The sequence below is a fragment of the Balaenoptera musculus genome, chromosome 10 (assembly GCF_009873245.2).
Source record: "Balaenoptera musculus isolate JJ_BM4_2016_0621 chromosome 10, mBalMus1.pri.v3, whole genome shotgun sequence".
NCBI lineage: Eukaryota > Metazoa > Chordata > Mammalia > Artiodactyla > Balaenopteridae > Balaenoptera > Balaenoptera musculus.
This window is the reverse complement of record NC_045794.1, coordinates 101,033,611-101,048,751: the sequence shown is the minus strand read 5'-3', so window position 1 is coordinate 101,048,751 and position 15,141 is coordinate 101,033,611. Positions and strand designations below refer to the sequence as shown.

The 15,141-nt window shown below is 50.3% G+C and overlaps 1 protein-coding gene across 11 annotated transcripts in view; it reads right to left on the bottom strand.

Annotated features, from left to right (window-relative positions):
* The window catches only part of PPARA (peroxisome proliferator activated receptor alpha), a 71,099-nt gene extending 56,484 nt beyond the window's left edge, over window positions 1-14,615 (bottom strand). Inside the window, exons 1-2 of one of the 11 annotated variants that reach the window (XM_036865680.1) lie at window positions 14,571-14,615; window positions 12,116-12,208 (exon numbers count right to left, since the gene is read on the bottom strand). The gene's annotated coding sequence lies outside the window, so the exon portion shown is untranslated. The other 10 variants (XM_036865673.1, XM_036865678.1, XM_036865681.1 and 7 more) reach the window with 10 other exon arrangements.
* Window positions 14,616-15,141: the final 526 nt, after the last annotated feature.

The following is a 15,141-nucleotide window of genomic DNA, read 5'->3' as shown; positions in this document are numbered from 1 at the left end:
TAAGCCGCCTAACACACCAGGCACCTCTGATCATGACTCCTTATCTTTGATGTTATAGATTCGTCCCTAATTGACAGAGCTAGACTCTGAACAGGTCACCCACCTTCGAATATGAACAGAACATGTTTAGTGGGGTCTCATGTCTCCAAAACTCCTTGAACGGGTGTTAGTTGCCTGTAGACTGTGAGTTCCATGAGGGCATGACCATGGAATGGTGCCAGTTAATGGCCCCAAAGATGTCCATGCTCCAATCCTGGAGCCTATGGCTATGTCACCATGCATGGCAGAAGGGGCTCTGCAGATGTGACCGAGGGTACCATCACGGGTTCACTTGAGTCCCCCAAAAAGGTATGTCCACATCCTAACCTCCAGTACTTCAGAATGTGACCTTATTGGAAATAGGGCTCTTTGAGGATATAGTTATGATGAGGTTATACCAGAGTGAAGCGGATCCTTAATCCAATATGACTGGTGTCCTTATAAAAAGTGGAAATTTGGACACACACACACAGTGAGAATGCCATGTGATGACAGGTGGAGATTGGAGTGATGCTTCCACAAGCCAAAGAATGCCAAGGGTTGATGGGCACCACCAGAACTAAAGAGGAGGCGAGGAAGGCATCCACCCAGAGTCTAAGAGAGAGGGCGGCCCTGCCGACACCTTGAGTTCAGACTTCTGGCCCTTAGAACTGCACAAGAATAAATTTCTGTTCTTTAAAGCCACCCAGATCGTGCTCTGTGACAGCAGCCACAGGGAACTGACACAGGTGCAGGCCTGAGAGGGGAGAATGTTCTGGATTATCCAGGTGGGCCCAACTGAATCACTTGACCCCTTAAAAGCAGAGAATTTTCTCCGGCTGAAAGGAGGCAGAAGGGGAGGTCCTAGAGATTCAGAGCATGAGAATGACTTGAGCCACGTTGCAGGTTTTGACAACCAAGGGGCCACACACCAAGAAATGTGGGCACCTCTGGCTGACGACCAGCAAGAAAATGGGCCATAGATGCTTTTCAAAATGCACAGAATTGTCCATCCAAAAAGGATGGATTTTACTGCATGTACATTATACCTCAGTAAACTTGACTTTTAGAAGACCTCAAACCCATCTCCACTGACTGGTTTTTAGGGAACCTGATACAAAGAGGCGAGTCTGCTGTTAAAAGGCGACCCAGCGCATCGTCACATCCACGGAGGAGGGCAGCCAGAGGGATTTCTCTGGCACCTCCGGAAGCCAGCCCTGCTCCCGCCTGACGTACCTGGGCTCCTAACCTCCTGGGCAGGATAGAGCCGCCTCTCTCCCCACCTTCCCAGCCACAAAGCAAGAAGCCAGAAGCCCTGGAGGCACAGACTTCACCCGTCTATTATCCTAGGAAAGGGGCTTGCGTGTGTCTAAGGACTAATTCGCCTCATTCATGACTATGAAACCAAACGATGTCAAGCTAATGGCACACACGATCCCTCGTGTCCCTGCTCCTTTCAGGAAGCGATTATCACGCTTCTGTGATGAAGACAGAATCACTGCTCAGAGGGCTTATCTGCTTTTCATGCCAGAACTATCAGCGACAAAGAGAAGGCAGACACCGCAACTAAACGTGTGGTGTTTTCTGAAAATAGGTCATTAGATGAGAGTTAATATGCATCTAAGATTTAAATCCTGCTGACCTAAGTGGTTCAAAAGGATTTCACTTGAGCACGTAATGATAAGTGAAATAAGAAGATAACGAACAGGAGAGCTAAGATGGGTTCTACAATTGCTTGGATCGCTTTTATTCACTCTTTTCCTTTCTCCCAACTTAGTTCCTTTAATTGAAAGGAAATTTTGAGGACAAATATTTCTTGAGCCGCACGTGCAGATCATTGTCAGAACACCGCTGCTCGCCTGGCCGCCGAGAGGCTCAGGGAAGGGCAGCCTCACCTATCAGGCCTTCTAGGCTGGTTCTCACCACGCGGCACCGTGTTGCTTGAGTACCTGCATCTCCTCTGAACTTAGGAGTCCTGCTTGTCATGTAATGCAGTGCTTCCTGATGGCAGGGAATGGTGCCTGCCGTTTTCCACTGCTGTCCCCAGCTCTTGGAACACTGCCTGGCACATAGCAGGAGCTCAGGAAAGGTGTGCTGAATAAATGAATGAGCTCTGGGATGAATGACTGAAGTGCTCAATAAACAGTTGCTGAGGTGAAGGCAGAATATGTCCAGTCAGAGAGATTCAAAATGCTACAGGGTGGACTTCCCTGGTGGCGCAGTGGTTAAGAATCTGCCTGCCAGTGCAGGGCACATGGGTTTGAGCCCTGGTCTGGGAAGATCCCACATGCCGCGGAGCTACTAAGCCCATGCACCACAGCTACTGAGCCTGCGCTCTAGAGCCCGCGAGCCACAACTACTGAGCCCGCGTGCCACAACTACTGAAGCCCGCGCGCCTAGAGCCCGTGCTCCCCAACAAGAGAAGCTACCGCAGTGAGAAGCCCGCACACTGCGACGATGAAGAGTAGCCCCCGCTCGCTGCAACTAGAGAAAGCCTGCGTGCAGCAACGAAGACTCAATGCAGCCAAAAATAAGTGAATAAATAAACTTATTTTAAAAAAAAACGCTATAGGGTGTCTGAGTGACAAAATTCCTGCCTCTCATTCGGGGGGGGAATCAAGGAAGGCTTCATGAAGGAGGTGGCGTTTGATTAAGCCTGGAAGGAATCTCAAATGTAGGGTAGCCTGACCGGAGCTGCATGTTCACCCAGCCGGTCCTGCAGCACCTGCTGGCAGTACATCCTGGGCGGTGGAGAGCGGGGCAGCTATGGTTTCCTGCCCCCTGGGGTCTGTGACTCATCGGGGAGAGCGACTTTCACCAAGAGGCCATGCAGATGAACATGTAATGGGCAAGCTTACAGGAAAAGCACCAGGCGTTGCATCAGAGAGACCTGACCGGGCAGGCAGTTCTGGAAGGTCTCCCTAAGAAAGTTTTCAGCTGAGGTCTCCAGGGTAGGGGGTAGAGGTAAGGGGTGAGGTGGGGATGAGGGGCAGGGTGAGGGAATGTCCCAGGCACAAACAAGGATCTGGCCATGGAGGAAGAACGTCGGCCCCTGAGAGTCAGGGCCCTGCCCTCCCAGTCACCACGGGAGCTGATAAATGAGGAAGGATGAGTCCATGTTATGGTTGGACAGTTAACAACAAGCAAGGAAACAATGAAAGCATTAACAGCAAGGTCCTGCTGTAGTGCACAGGGAGCTGCATTCAGTATCCTGTGATAAACCATCATGAAAAAGAATAGGAAAAAGAATATATATATATAAAACAATCACTTTGCTGTACAGCAGAAATTGACACAAGATTGTAAATCAACTGTACGTGAATAAACTAAAACAAATTTTTTTAAAGCATCCTTGGGAATTCCCTGGCGGTCCAGTGGTTAGGACTCCGCACTTTCACTGCCGAGGGCCCGGGTTGGATCCCTGGTTGGGGAACTAAGATCCCACAAGCTGTGCAGCATGGCCAAAAAAAAGTAAAAAATGAAAAAGTAAAAAGCGTTCTCACTCTGCACCAGGCAACAGTCTCCCACGCAAAGCATTAGCACTTGCCCCATTTGTAGACAAGGAAACTGAGGTGCGCGCGGATGAGTGGTCCGTCTGTGGCCGAGAGCTGCTAAGTGGGTCAGGACCCTGCACCTGTCCTGCCCTCACTGCCCTCCTGGAGGCCACTTACTGGACGGGGAGGAAGACCAGGGTTGGGGAAGGAAAACTCGGGGGGTGCTCAGAACCGGACAGTCTGAGTTTGAGTCTCCGGGAGGGTCGGGTGACGTCAGGAAGGCTGGTGGACGTGGGGCCCGAGGTCATGACAGCAATGACAAAGTACAACTTTGGTGAACTTCCACTGCCCTGGTTCAATGTAACTTCACATCTACAAATACAAAGACGGCAGCTGGATGGAGGTGTTTATACCTTCGGTTGGAATTTCATCTTTTCATCTCTTAGAAGTCATTCCTTTTCTAAATTTTATTTACTAGCTCTTGTCTTTCAGAGGTCTCATTCTCAAAGAGACCGTACCAGATCTGATATAAGAATTGGGCATGAATCTTTCTGAAACACCTCCTAGAAAATGATTTATCTGACGAAGAAAGCCTGCATTTGAATTCATTCGTTCCAGAGTTACTGAGCCCGTCCAAGGTTTTGTGTCCCAGTCTGTGAATCAGCCATGGATGTATCTGCTTTCCTGGCTATTGTTTTTCCTTCTAGAATCTTCTTTCTCTTAAGGCTTGTGCCCCTATTAGTATTAAAGATTATTGGCCATCCTTGAATGTGGTTAGATACTCACTTTCACTTAGACTTCTGACCTAGACACTAAAAGCTAACTCTGTTAGACTCATCTAAGTGAAGAGAAGGTAGCCGGAAAACAGTCGATAATTTTTGGTTTCCAGAGTGAAAGACCCTATTTTCTCTTCTTATATTGATAACCTGCTAGATACTCTTCGATTAAAATTTATTTTATTGAAGTACTGATTGACAACGTTGTGTCCTGCTAGGTACCGATATTCACACACAAAGCTGGGACTTGGAAAGAATTACTCCTGCCCGTCACTGAATGCTTCCCACTTAACCCTTCCTGCTGTCGCCAGTCGCGGTCACCCTCGGCCAGGATGGGAACCCTCCCCTTTCGGTTCAGCACACCAGCGCTGGATCGGGAATTCCTGCCCCTGTGCTGGCGGGCGGTTACAATCTTTGGTTTCCAGGCTGCTCGGGTGGAGGGTGGGTCACACTCCCACCACCACTAGAGATCCATCGATCTAGATCCATCCTCCCTCTCCCCCTCCCGAGTGCGTGCAAGCACCCTGACCTTTCCTCCCTCCCCAGGTCCAGAACCTTCTGTCTCTGGCTCAGACACCAACATTTCCACCCTCACAACCTTCTGTCATCTTGTCTCACACATCCTTTTAACCCTGTTTGTGCTGGTCTTTTCTCTCAAGCAACATCAGCCCTCACTGCATGTCAATATTCTCAAGCCTTTCTCTTCACGACTCTTTTCTTTCTCAAAGTCTTCTTTTTAGGATATCACTCCCTGTCAAGCTCCCGCCGTGAATATTTTTGCACAATTGAACTTTGTGGGGTTTTTTTTTAACTACTCATGTCTCTCAGGACCCCTCACTGAACGTAATGGATGAGGTTTATTTTTATGATTTGAGAACTACAGCAATGGAATGCCTTCCTTTCTGGAAAGGGCTCTCGACAAGTGAGCTTTTCTAAGAATGGTGAGAAGGAAGGTCATTTTCTGAACCTCCATGCGCTTTGGACCGCTTGCTGTGAACCATCGGGAGGACTCTGCAGAGATGGGGCAGGAGTCCCCTTGTCTAGAGCTGGTGACAGATTCTGTGACGGGTTTCAAAGTGGGCAAAAAAGGTGATTGTAATACTCAAGCAAAATAATCCTCCACGAATCCTAAAATCCAAGGATGTCGTAAACACATCAAATATTACCCTTTTGTTTGTGTTATAAATAACTTCCACACACCAAGAGATGCTTCTATTGAAAGCAAATTTCAAATTTCTCGGATTTCTCAATTTTCCTTTTACACATCAGTCCTGTTAATCCCATCCCCAACACACAGTTAGAAAACCAGAAATAAAGTGAGTGAACAGTGAATAAATAAGACACTAACCCACTTATCAAGCTGTCCCACAAAATGAGCCAAAACGAGACTACCGCCTAGAATTTATCAAATTTATTCATAATCCTAGACAGAAGGGAAAATACTCTTCATGCCGGCAGCCTCAAAGATGTCAACTTGTGCAAGAAGGAACACTGCCTGAAAATGCTTCTAAAAATTCTTCTGGTAAAAAAAAAAAAAAATCCCATTTAACATCTAGGTAATAGAAGAAAACTTGATTTCAGATCAAGATTTGATTGTCACTTGATTCTGCAATCCTGTATTTTACAAGCCTTATTGTTTCATTGTAAATACGCACTTAAATACGCGTCAGGCTAACAATTTCTTAGACTGTTTCAGAAAGGGAGGGAGGCAGCCACGTGTCAACTTCTAAATAACTGGATCTCTTTTACTAGAACTTGGCAATTTGTCACCTCGGTGTGGTTATCACATAACCACAGACTTATTCAGTTACAAATGGCTGCAGGGAGCCTGGTGCCTCACTCTTAAAAGTGGTCGGGGTTGTGGGGGGGGGAAAGGAACTACAGTATACTGTTTACTTAACTGTATCATCATTTCCAGTCTTTCATGTGAAGCTTCATAAGCTTTGAGACAATTCATTCTGCCTTTGCTTTCCTAACTCTGACTATTCAGGTGATCCTTCTTCAAAGGTGTACTTGTGACCCCTGAGTTAAAAGTGTAAAAGCAAGCGCATCAGAAGAGAAACAGCCACTCCTCTTTATTTGCAAACCTCTTTAAATAGAGCAAAATAAAAGCAGTCAGATGGGAACTACATGCAATATCCTGTGATAAACCATGATGGAAAAGAACATGAAAAAGAATATATGTGCGTATAACTGAGTCACTTTGCTGTACAGCAGAAATTAACACAACATTGTAAATCAACTATACTTCAATAACATTTTTTAAAAATTAAAAAAAATTAAAAGCAGTCGGATGAGTGATGCGTCTGGAACACGGAAGACTTAAACCTCTCGAATGCTTTCGCTAACTTCTCCTGTGCCTATCTTATCTCCACAACTGGAGGGCCAGCAGGACCCTTGCCCCGTTAAATAGAAACACTTCCCAACTCCCAAATGTTTAAACACACCTCTTTCCTTCTGAGTCAGTTGTTTGGAATTAGAATCCGTGATCTTGCAGAAAGAAAGAGCATTTTATTTAATTAGATGCTCAGGCCATCTCATAAAAAGTCTATTTAATGTTTAACATACCCCAAATCTAGTGATAATTATAAATAAAATAATTTGAACCGCAGCTGCCACCTTTATAACACCTATGCCATGGGAGCCACGTGTGGGAGTCTAGCATGGCGTGCAGGAACACACCGCAAGGATGGGCTCTCGCCATCCGAGGTTTGAGGGAAACTGCAAAATGCCAAGGGGAAACCCTCTTGCGGTGGGTAGGCACCCTGCTGTACTTCTAAGTCCCCCCCAGCCAGCTCCCACCCATATCTGAGTACTGTAAAAAGAAAAAAAATCGATAAATTCTTATTGAATTAAATTCTGTTCATGTCTTACTTGTTCAATGAACATTCAGAGTCCTCCCTCAGCATCCTCAGGGGACTGGTTCCAGGACCCCCTGGGGATACCAAAATCTGTAGAGGCTCAAGTCCTTTATATACAAAGGTGTAGTGTTTGCACATAACCTACGCACATCCTTTGTATACTTTAAATCATCTCTAGATTACTTATAATAACTAATGCAACATACATGCAATGTAAATAGTTGTGAATACAATGTAAATGCTATGTAAATACTTATGGCACGTGGTAAATTCAAGTTTTGTTTTCTGGAACTTTCTGGAATTTTTTTTCCCGAATATTTTCAATCCATGGTTGGTTGAACTGGTGGATACAGAACCTGCAGATGTGGAGGGCCTACTCAGTATATAGGACCAGCCGGGCAGAACTGATTAACACATACTCTGTTCTCATCAAGGTGGACTCAGCGGGGAAAGTGAGGTAGGGCAGCACCCAGGAGCAGCCCTGGTGGGGGAAGATTTCACCCAGCCTGCATCTCCGCAGACCCTCCAAGGATGAGGAACAGTTGTTTTCATGGTCTGGGGATACCGGAGTAAAGACGAATGCAAAATATATCACCATAAAAACCTGAGGGCAGGGACTTCCCTGGTGGCGCAGTGGTTAAGAACCTGCCTGCCAATGCAGGGGACACGGGTTCAAGCCCTGGTCCGGGAAGATCCCACATGCCACGAAGCAACTAAGCCTGTGCGCCACAACTACTGAGCCTGCACTCTGGACCCGCGAGCCACAACTACTGAAGACCGCGTGCCTAGAGCCCGTGCTCCACAACAAGAGAAGCCACCGCAGTGAGAAGCCCGCGCACCACAATGAAGAGTGGCCCCAGCTCCCCTCAACTAGAGAAAGCCCGCACGCAGCAACAAAGACCCAACGCAGCCATAAATAAATAAATAAATAAATAAATAAATAAATAAATAAATAAATAAATAAATAAATAAACCTGAGGGCATATCCATGTGCAGAGAAAACAAAAACTGCTCAGGACAGTTTTGTTCTTAGTGGTGTAGGGCTCTCGATTACCTACTCAAAAATGAAAGGAAGTATATATTTGGGGTGGGGGATGTGCTTCTTTCCAAAAGCCTTTGAAAAATCATCGAATGGTCAGAGCAAAAGTAACACAGTTACCAGATCCGGCTCAGGGAGAGGCAGGCAGTACAAGGTGTGCTTCTTTAAGACACTACCTGGGCTAAATATGCCTTTTTACTTGTTACAAAGAATCTTCACATAAGCCACCACTTTTGAGCCTCCCAACCCTTCAAAGAGGTGGAAAGGAGAGGAACTCCGTTTTGTGATGAGAAAAAAGCATTTAGAGAGGTGAACAGAGATCCCCAGGCCCGGCAGGCAGCCTCGAAGGGACGAGAATCAAACCTGGGGATGACCTAACACCTCTTCCACTATGTCAAGCTGCATCCCTGATGCAAACCAAAATTCTCAAGTACTTTTTCTGGTACTGTATGCCGACCTCAAAACAAATGCAGCTCAACTACCAAAATAACTAATAATATGTCTGACTTAGTAAGGAGTAATCGTTTCACCTTTTCTTTTATTTATTTATTTATTTATTTATTTATTTATTTATTTATTTATTTTTGGCTGTGTTGGGTCTTCGTTTCTGTGCGAGGGCTTTCTCTAGTTGTGGCAAGCGGGGGCCACTCTTCATCGCAGTGTGCGGGCCTTTCACTATGGCGGCCTCTCTTGTTGCGGAGCACAGGCTCCAGACGCGCAGGCTCAGTAGTTGTGGCTCACGGGCCCAGTTGCTCCGCGGCATGTGGGATCTTCCCAGACCAGGGCTCGAACCTGTGTCCCTTGCATTGGCAGGCAGATTCTCAACCACTGCGCCACCAGGGAAGCCCTCGCTTCACCTTTTGAAGTGCATAAACCTTCCCACAATAGTGCTACAACAAGATACTAATTAAATACTCTAGAAGCAAAGAATGACCACACCTCCAAACAACAAGCAAACCAGACTAGGTGATGTCTGTTACCCACAGTACACATCACTGCATGCAAGTGACAGAAATACTTGGAAGAACAAACAAGTTCTTTTAAATCAGGTCCACTGGGACATCTAGGGCTTTTCCTGTTTGGTTCTTACCTTAAACCTATCTTCACACCAAGTTGGAAATTAAAATTCTTTGCCTAATTTTCCCTAACCACATGGCCTTAGACGTGAGCTAGCTGGTTCTATGTAATTACGAAGGCAGAAATAACAGACACAGCAAATGTCTATCCTACAAACAGAAACTATGGCTTTATTTGAAGTGTCTATGAAGCCTATACCAAGCCACCAAAACCAGAAATAAAAACAGAGGCCCTCAAATTCCCAAAAAGCCACATCCTCTAACTGCGATGCAACAAAATTAGTACAAACGTTCACCCCAAACACCGGCCACTTGGAAGTTAAGACACTCATCCTATTTGCTGTTAAGAATACATCCAGGGGCTTCCCTGGTGGTGCAGTGGTTGAGAATCTGCCTGCCAATGCAGGGGACACGGGTTCGAGCCCTGGTCTGGGAAGATCTCACATGCCGCGGAGCAACTGGACCCGTGAGCCACAACTACTGAGCCTGCGCGTCTGGAGCCTGTGCTCCACAACAAGACAGGCCGCGATAGTGAGAGGCCCGCGCACCGCGATGAAGAGTGGCCCCCGCTTGCCGCAACTAGAGAAAAGACCTCGCACAGAAACGAAGACCCAACACAGCCATAAATAAACAAATAAATAATTAAAAAAAAAAAAAAAAAAACATCCATGGGTTTCCCTGGTCACGCAGTGGTTAAGAATCCGCCTGCCAGGGCTTCCCTGGTGGTGCAGTGGTTGAGAATCCACCTGCCAATGCAGGGGACACGGGTTCGAGCCCTGGTCTGGGAAGATCCCACATGCCGCGGAGCAACTGGGCCTGTGAGCTACAACTACTGAGCCTGCGCATCTGGAGTCTGTACTCCACAACAAGAGAGGCCACGATAGTGTGATGAAGAGTGGCCCCCGCTCGCCGCAACTAGAGAGAGCCCTTGCACAGAAACGAAGACCCAACACAGCCAAAAATAAATAAATAAATAAATAAATAAATAAAAAAGAATCCGCCTGCCAGTGCAGCGGACACAGTTTTGAGACCTGGTCCTGGAAGATCCCACATGCCGCGGAGCAACTAAGCCCGTGCGCCACAACTACTGAGCCTGCGTGCCACAACTACTGAAGCCCGCGCACCTAGAGCCCGTGCTCCCAACAAGAGAAGCCACTGCAGTGAGAAGCCAGTGCACCGCAACGAAGAGTAGGCCCCGCTCACCGCAACTAGAGAAAAGCCCACGCGTGCGGCAACAAAGACCCAACGCAGCCATAAATAATTAATAAATAAAATAAATAAATTTTAAAAATAAATTAAAACTATTTAAAAAAAGAATATATCCATTCACACACAGACTGAGAGAGGAAAGAGAAAAACGTGGCATGTTTAAAATCTGTTTACAGTAAGCAAAGAAACATTTTAATAATAGTTTTTTAAAGAAGATTACTTAAAGAATCCTTATTATAAAAACACAGATGCCCATACAACAACACACAAGGAAAAGACCGCTGGTTACCAGTCCCTAAACCACGAGGTGCTGCGGCAAAAACAGCCTCCCTTTCTGCGCCCCAGTTTCATCCCCTTTCAGCTCCCTTCTTATATTCTGGTGTAAGAGTCAACTTCATGAGCAGATCCCCAGTTGCCCTGCTCAATACTGAGCAGCTGAAAACTCAGTAAACATTCACAGACTAAAAGAATTTTAAAATATACATATGTTAAAGGATTGGCTTAATAATTATTGTATCTAAACACAATGAAATATGATATAGACATTTAAAATGATAAAGTGCAAACACATTTATTCACATGGAAAGATTTTTCATAACTTAATGGTTAATAAAGCAGATGACAAAATAGTTTATATACAAGAAACACATTTTTTCTCTCCTCTCTCTCTCATTCTCTCTCCCGCATACACGTACTACGTTTAAAAATCTGTGTATAGGGACTTCCCTGGTGGCGCAGTGGTTAAGAATCCGCCTGCCACTGCAGGGGATACGGGTTTGAGACCTGGTCCCGGAAGATCCCACATGCCGCAGAGCGACTAAGCCTGTGCGCCACAACTTCTGAAGCCTGCGCACCTAGAGCCCGCGAGCCACAACTACTGAGCCCATGTGCCACAACTACTGAAGCCCACACGCCTAGAGCCTGTGCTCCGCAACAAGGGAAGCCACCGCAATGAGAAGCCCGCACGCCGCAACGAAGACCCAACGCAGCCCACCCCCCAAAAAATCTGTGTACAAGTTGGACAAACATGAGCTAGTAACAAGAATTATTTTATGATTATGGAATAACTTTTATACGTTCAAGATGTGAGAAGAGGGAAAACATTTTTTCTATGGTCAATTAATTTGCTATTGCTTCAGAGTTGTACAGAAGTTTGTCAAGTTCACTGTCTGGTCCCTCACACACAGTGACCACTCAATCTATACTACAGGCCCACTTCTCCAGGGTATCACAGTCCTGGCTGATGGCAGTTCTAGACCTGGCCAACTAGCTCAGCAAGCCATCTGCCTGATATTCAAATTGGAATTAAAACAGCTAAGAGAAGGCACGGTGCTCTTTACTTGTCAGCGTCTGTAACTTAAGTGTCTGTTAAGTGAAAACATTTCTCACAGTTTTATTACCTAGTTTTAAATTACGTGGAACCTGCCTGCCATAAAGAAAGGAAGTTCCCGGTAAAACTGACAGAATAAAGTTTTCAGAACTTAAAAGGGAATCTATCCACATTTATCTTACTTTCAAAGAAATGAAAATAGATCTAACCCGTTGCATCACAAGGTAATAATTAACCCCCAAATTGCTAGTCTGTAGGGCAATGGAAGTAAAGACTTAACTATTTCAGTCTGGAAAAACGAGTAAATCATACCTTCTATTTACCTGTGATGGCAACGTCTTGGTTCTGGACTTGTCTGGCCACAAACTGTTACTTCACAGCAGAGGCAGGGCCTTTCACAGCAGCCTTGGCAGTAAGAAGGTAAAGGACGAAATGATTACAACGATATGTCCTCTGGATTCTCCCCAACTCTCCACCACCTTGAAAGAGGAAAGTCACCGTGACCCTGCGTCTTCAACGGCTACGGTGTGGCAGGGTCGTCCCCAGGAAAACCCTGCCACCCCCTCCCGGCCCCACGCACCCCTTCCCAAGCAGCCCTGGGGGAGGAGGGGCTCCCTGGTTTGGGGAGGGGTGGCTGGGATGGGGGTAGGCATGCAGCCCCGAACGTCCCAGAGCGCCCCGCGAAATCCAAGGCATTATACAACCGTGGACTTTTCTTAGAAAGAACCTTGACATTCGGGGCACGGCTCCAGCCTTTAAACTTAAAAAGGCGAGGAAAGCACAGGCGCGCAGTTGTTCCCTGTTAGTCTGGGGAGGCCGTGCGGGCAGAACCGACCCTCCGGACTTCCGCCAACACCGCCCTGCGCGGCCGGGGACTCGGGGAGACCCGGGCGCGGACGCCCCGCGCCAGACCCGCGGGCCCCGGGATCGGGAGGACGTCCCGCGGCGGAGACTGCCCTGGGCTCGCCCGGCCCGGCCCGTCTGGGTCGCGCGACTGCGCCAGGCGCAAAGTGGGGCAGTTCCTCAAAGGTGGACTAAGCCGCGTGTGAGTCTCTCCCGTAGGACCTCGGCCGCCAGGCGCACGAGGGTCAGTCTGCCGGGACCTCCGGCTACCTGGCCTAGGGGATCCCCGGCGTTCTCGGGAAACGCCCCCAGTCGGTGACGCCCAAGCTCGACCACGCAGAAGGAAGGGCGCGCCTGATGCCCCCGCCTGGTGGGCCTTCTCTCCGGGGGGACAACCTGAGGACCCAGTGTCTCTGAGGTCCTGGGTCTCGACCTCTGCCCAGGTCCCAGCCCCAGCGACAGCTGTGAACGCCGAGGCTCCGGGCAGGCCACGGGCGCGCGGAGGGAGGCCGAGCAAGGGGCGGCCCCCTGGGCCCCGGGATCCCCGGCACGAGCCCGCGGCAAGCGCCCTCGCCCCGCGCCCCGGGCCCCGCGCATGCGCCGCCCGGCCCCTCCCAGTCCGCCGCCGCTCTGGGTCTCGAGGTGGGGGGAGCCCGGCCCCCGAGCCCCCGCGCGCGCCCGCCCGCCGCCTGGCACCTGGGGCCGCGGCCCTCCGCCTGCCGGTCCGCCGCCTGCCGGTCCGCGGGGCGAGCGCGCCGAGGGAGGCGGCGCCGGGCAGGGCGCTAGCGGCCGCCTCCGCCCCCGCCGCTCGCTGCCCCCCGCCGTGGGGCCGTCGCGTCCCCGGCCCATGCCCGGCGCCGCCTCCCCGCGACCGTGCCAGCCGCGCCCCCGCGGCACGCGCCGCCCCTCCGTCCCCCGCCCCGGCCGGGCCGCTGGGGCGGCTCGCGCGGGTGGCCCGCCGGGAAGCCCCGCCCCGCGCGGGACACAGCCCCCGGACGGCGGCGCCCGATTGGATGCCCGCGGGGGCGGGGGTGGGGCCGCTCTCGGGGGCTCCCACCGCCGGCCCCACTGCTGCAACACCTGGGGGAAACTGAGGCCGGGGAGGCGGAGGGACCGCCAAGGTCACCGGGCGGGTGGGCACAGCGCCGCGATGGCACACCGCGTGCGGCTGGGGATCGGCCCCGCGCATTGGGAAGGGCTGACGTCTAGGAGGGGCGGGCGCGAGGCTGCGGGAAGGGTGGAAGTTCCCGTCCGGGTCCCAGGCCACGCTGGCGAGGCCCCTCCTCCCTCGGGGAGCCCGGCTCTGCCAGTCTGTGCGATGAGCTGGTCTAGACCGGGCACCTAAGCGCGGGTGCCCTCGAGTCTGGGGAGAGCGCGGGGCTGCGGGCGGGCGGGGAAGGACCTTGTCCGGGGGAGCCCAGAATGCAAGAGAAGAAAGGGAACGCAAGCTGGGAGGACGCGTCAACAGGTGGCGGAGTTGCCGCGACGAGTGCGGCGGGCGGGGGACCCAGAAGAGTGAAGGGCAAAGGGGCCGGGCGCCGGGAAGAGCTGTCTACTCCGACCAACCGCCCTCCCCCCCAGCCCACCCCACCCCGGGCTGTCAGAGAGCCTGCCCCTCCCCCCATGCGTCAAGGGTGAGGGGCTGACTTTGTGCCCAGCCGAGGCGCTGGGCTTCTGCCAGCGCAGGGGGGAGGTCGCGGCCCGGCAGCCAATGGCGGAGAGCAAGAGCGAGAGCTGCAAAGCGGCTTTGTTTGCGCGGCGACGCCCGAGCTCCTCGCGCGGAATGCACAAAGCCCCCGGTGCCTGCGCATCAGGACGGCGCTCCTGCGGGAACGAAATGTGTGCTATGCCAGCTCCGCTCCTTGCCCTCCCGCTGCTCCGGCCACTGTTCTATTTGTAGCGGCGAGCGCCCAGGAGGACCTACTCCGGGCCCGAAACAGCTCCAAACAAATCGCCGCACTACACCGAGACGCTGGAGACTCGGCCGTACCGGACCCTTTCACCTATGTCTTAAGCTCACCCTTGTTGATTGGCCCCATACCTGTGATGAACTTTGCCCCACCCAGCAGACACCCACATAACCTTCCCACTAACACATTGACAAGCCCAACTCTTATTGCACATGCTATATAGCAATGGACAATTTTTGTATTCTGTTTCAGAGTTTATGAAGTGATCCGTGTCCATTATATCCTGGATATCTCATAGGCTGGGCAGGCAACAGTATTATTTATTTATGCAGCTAGGGGCCCCTACCGAGCTCACGTCCTCATGAGGGCATCCGGTCTCAGAGATGTCACCTGACATACCCCAGATCCCATGCTGTCAAGAACCAAGAGTGCAAACAAGGGGTGTCGACTTCTTTTCCCAGATGCACCACGATGGTCTGCCACAAACCCAGTTAAATCCGGCACTTGGAAAGGCCTGGTAAAAATTGTTTTGAACAAGGGCAAAGGAAGCTGCATAGGGGTCAACAGAGTACTGTGTACACCCAG